Raw genomic sequence first — 4,673 nt, forward strand, 5'->3', positions numbered from 1 at the left:
GCAGGATCCTCTCATGGTATTAAGTCTCGATAAATATTTCTCAGACTAGTCACAAATTCGTAGTAAATGGTAGAGGTGAAACACAGTGCAACTGGTGTTCCTTTCCACTAGAAACTGTGAATGTTAATACTTTCCTGGATCAGCTTAGTGAATCTGCACGTAGAACTTCGTCCCACGTGTTCTGTTCGGTGCTCTCGCTAATGTAGCTCTCTGAAACAGTTCTCGTAGCTTGTCCTATTCATTGGGAGATGCAAACAGTCTACCGATGTGGCTAAGAGTGGTGTTGCGAATACCTAATCTACTTTAAATAAATTCTAGGATGCCATTACGGTACTTTTATTAACAAAGACAGTAAAAGATTAGACACTTAAATAGTCTGATACAATCAACGTTACCGAAAACCGATAGCACGGTTTGCACAGGGATCAGACTCGGATTCAACCTAACGTCGACTGAATTTCTTGGCATGTCACAGAAATCTCTTTTCCTATAATGTCATAATGATTCATGCAAGCTTGACAGAACAATAACTGTCATTTTCTTGGTATAAATAGTTTACTTCTAAGATGGATTGTTATAGCAAAACTTTAATGACAGGCTCGCCACAGAATTTTGTACGCCGAAAGTGGCTTTTAATAATTAATAATTGAAATAGAAAATGTCTTAGTTTTGCGCCTAGATGTTGGTCGGTTGCTGTCGTTTAAGATCGCCGAGTTGGATCCACACTCAGGGGCTTACTTGTAGTTCCCCACTCCGCTGCCACAGTTTCAGCGACATATGGAGTTGCTTGCTTCTCTGCCTGATTTCCAATCGTGGGAGCAGCTTTCGTCCTCGGCGTATTATCAATCTGTATTGTTGCTTAAGAGATCGAGTTATTCTTGTCAACTGCAGCAGTCCAGTACAACGCTGAAATCAGTAAATAAAATGCCATTCATATTAAGAGGAATCTCACAAATACAGCGACTGTTTGGAGCCAATTCAAGCAGCTTGCACCGCTGAACATTATTGGTTAACACAGCAGCACATTTCCGATGAAGATTTGCATGCATCATATCAAAACATTTCAATGGTTTTAGTGGTGTAAATGGCTTGCGTGATGCAACAAGAATCTTATTCGGCCTGTTAATCACTGTACAAAAATTCTGTTAGGTCGTGGCATTAGACATTTCATGTAGTTTAAACGCGTGTGTTTTGGGTCTAAAACGTCTGCGTCTTGTAGACTTGTTGAAGCGCGTAGCAGTGGCAAGATTCATTTACGTGCAACTTTTCTGCACTCCTATATCTGGTGACTTGGTTAGTAAATACATTTATTCTTCCAAACAGCTACGGCATTCTACAGGACGTATACCGACACGTAAGAAAATGGCCAGAACAGCAAATAGAGGCGTTTCTCGTACAGTGGTCTCTCGTCTGACACCACAATGAATATACGATGAGCAGAACGAAGACTTTAACGGCCTTAGGGATATGGTCATAATTCTACTACCACTGTTTCCTTTCATGTAAAGTACAAGACAGTTATTTATGCGTATAGCATATTATATTTGCGTTCTTACGCACGGCTCTTACTTTTCTGATGACAGATTGCTTGACAAAGGAAAGTAAGGGGATACCTTACCATTCACTCTCAATATCAATAGCGTTAAAAATATCCTGCCTTCTGCTGTGCAATAGTAGGTAACGTTTTTTTTTAATATACCGCACAAAATCCTACGTGATTACTTACGAAGTTTCTGTAACTTTTAGCAGATAAAATAAGCGGACATTGGTAGCAACTAAATACTTATCACTATTTTTTTTTATGTTAGACACAAGAAGATGCGTTCTCGGCTGAAAATGGGTAATAAATCTATATTTTTCTTTAATATTGTGAATTTAGAACGCTCGTCTCTACGAAGTGTACGCTGACACCGCACGTTTAGAGATGTGTTAAGCGTTAACACATGAATACACACATTTACAGTTAGGTAATAGTAATAATATTGTGTGGAGCTCAAAACTGAAATCCGGCAACATTTGAATTTCAGTGTCCGTATCGAATATTCACATGATCTGCAAAATACATGAACAATTTTGACACTTGTATTGACGTACAATTTAAAGGTTACCATTTACATCCGTGAGGCACAAACGAGGAAAAAACTGTCTGCAGCCGTCGAATTACTCTCCAGATTCGTTTTCCTGTAATTGAGATGCTGAATGCGGCACATGACGTCCGATGTCCGTCTCTGTGTGTACTTTTCGTGTAGAAGAGTAAATTTGCGTTCCACTCAGCCCGACGGATTTCCGCTCTTCCTGTTTGACGTGTCAACAGCGGCGGGCTGCGCCTCCCTGCGAATGTTTGTCTTCGTACGAAATACGTTAATAAAGATGAAAAGTAATTGTAACAGAAACTCTGTACTCTAATGGTATAGAGAAATTTTCTATTGTAGGCCACTCAAAAACTACAGAACTTTCTTGAGTTTAAAATAACTCTATGAAACATTACACAGCTTCCACCACCGTTTGAACGACAGTACTACCAATTAGTACGTTAGTCCATGCTCCTTGAAAGACAGAACTGAACAATAAAGCTGTAGGCAACCTCCCTTACGGTTTCCCTATTGATGACATAATTCCGTAAATGATCACTGATTTTGATACGACATCTGAAAAGGAAATATACAGAGACGATACAGTCGGACCGTAGGTACGAGTATTTACAAAGGATGGAACACAGTCTGTTGCTATAGGTTGGGTCGCCCACAGACTGGATTCTTCCGACATTGTAAACTGTTGACTGAAATTATTGCGCTACAATGGAATAACATTGTGCCGCGAAGTCGATATAAATAGGCTGTCCTGCATACATTATGTGTCTACTGTAATGTGTATCGGAAAAATTTTCTTTTCCATAGGAAAGGTGCTGAGAGTTGTGATCATAACAAACTATAAGTGTAATAGGTCGGTGTTGCAAAATACTGACAGAGGGATGCAAAACTGATAGAAGCCGATCTAGGGGAAGATTATTTTGGGTTTCGCAAAACTGTAGGAACACGCGAAACAGAACTGATCCTACGACTTATCTTTGAAGGTAGCTTAAGGAAAGGCAGACCTAAATTGATAGCATTTTTCGATTTAGAGAAAGTTTATGACACTCTTCACTTAAATACGCTCTTTGTCATTATTAAGGCAGCAGGGATATAATTAAAGTAATGGAAGGTTATGTACGGCCTTTACAGAAACCAAGTAAGTTACAAGAGTCGAAAGACTTGAAAGAGGAGCAGTAATTGGGAAACAAGTGAGACAGGGATGTAGCCTATCCGCAATGTTATTCAGTCTGTACATTGGGCAATATGTAAAGGAAACAATTAAGACATTTGGAAAGGTAATTCAAATTCACGGAGAAGAAATGAAAACTTTTAGGTTTTCTGGTGACATTGTAATTGTGTCAGGGACAGCGAAGGACTTCGAAGAGCAGTTGAAAGGAATGCAGTAGTTCCTAGAATTAAATTTTCACTCTGCAGCGGAGTGTGCGCTGATATGAAACCTCCTGGCAGATTAAACTGCGTGTCGGACGGAGACTCGAACTCGGGACCTTTGCCTTTCGCGGGCAAGCGCTCTACCGACTGAGCTACCCAAGCACGACTCACGCCCTGTCGTCATAGCTTTAATTCCGCCAGTACCTCGTCTCCTACCTTCCAAACTTTACAGAAGCTCTCCTGCGAACCATGCAGAACTAGCACTCTTGAAAGAAAATGGCTCTGAGCACTATGGGACTTAACATCTATGGTCATCAGTCCCCTAGAACTTAGAACTACTTATACCTAACTAACCTAAGGACAGCACACAACACCCAGCCATCACGAGGCAGAGAAAATCCCTGATCCCGCCGGGAATCGAACCTGGGAACCCGGGCGTGGGAAGCGAGAACGCTACCGCACGACCACGAGATGCGGGCACTCTTGAAAGAAAGGATATTGCGGAGACATGGCTTAGCCACAGCCTGGGGAATGTTTCTAGAATGAAATTTTCACTCTACAGCGGAGTGTGCGCTGATATGAAGCTTCCTGGCAGATTAAAACTGTGTGTCGGACCGAGACTCGAACTCGGGACCTTTGCCTTTGGCGGGCAAGCGCTCTACCGACTGAGCTACCCAAGCACGACTCACGCCCCGTCGTCATAGCTTTAACTCCGCCAGTACCTCGTCTCCTACCTTCCAAACTTTACAGAAGCTCTCCTGCGAACCATGCAGAACTATCACTCCTGAAAGAAAGGATATTGCGGAGACATGGCTTAGCCACAGCCTGGGGAATGTTTCTAGAATGAGATTTTCACTCTGCAGTGGAATTAGCTATACGGAGTTACCATGAACTAATATTTATTGAACGCCTAATTGGAAACTCCTATCACACAAGCTAGCCAACCACGACGTGTCCCGTAGCTTCAGTCTGCCAGTATCACCAGTACCCCTGAAAGGAGATGAACACAGTGCGCAGAACTCTTAACGGTGTTAAATTCCACCGTGACACACCAAACGCGACCTAAGTGAACAGAGGGCAAGACATGGTAAGAAATTGGATAGGTACAGGCAAAAAACTCAAGATTCTAGTTAATAGGACTTTATCCTCAACAACAATATCAGATTACTTTGAAGTCTTTGCTCTTATGTTGTTCTAGGACACATATGTTTC

The 4,673-nt window shown here is 41.7% G+C and overlaps 1 non-coding gene across 1 annotated transcript; it reads right to left on the minus strand.

The window, feature by feature from the left end:
• Positions 1–4,066: 4,066 nt before the first annotated feature.
• Trnaw-cca lies at positions 4,067–4,141 on the minus strand. Its single transcript has one exon. It is a non-coding gene; the product is annotated as a tRNA-Trp (tRNA).
• Positions 4,142–4,673: the final 532 nt, after the last annotated feature.

Source organism: Schistocerca americana, chromosome 5, assembly GCF_021461395.2.
Source record: "Schistocerca americana isolate TAMUIC-IGC-003095 chromosome 5, iqSchAmer2.1, whole genome shotgun sequence".
Lineage (NCBI taxonomy): Eukaryota > Metazoa > Arthropoda > Insecta > Orthoptera > Acrididae > Schistocerca > Schistocerca americana.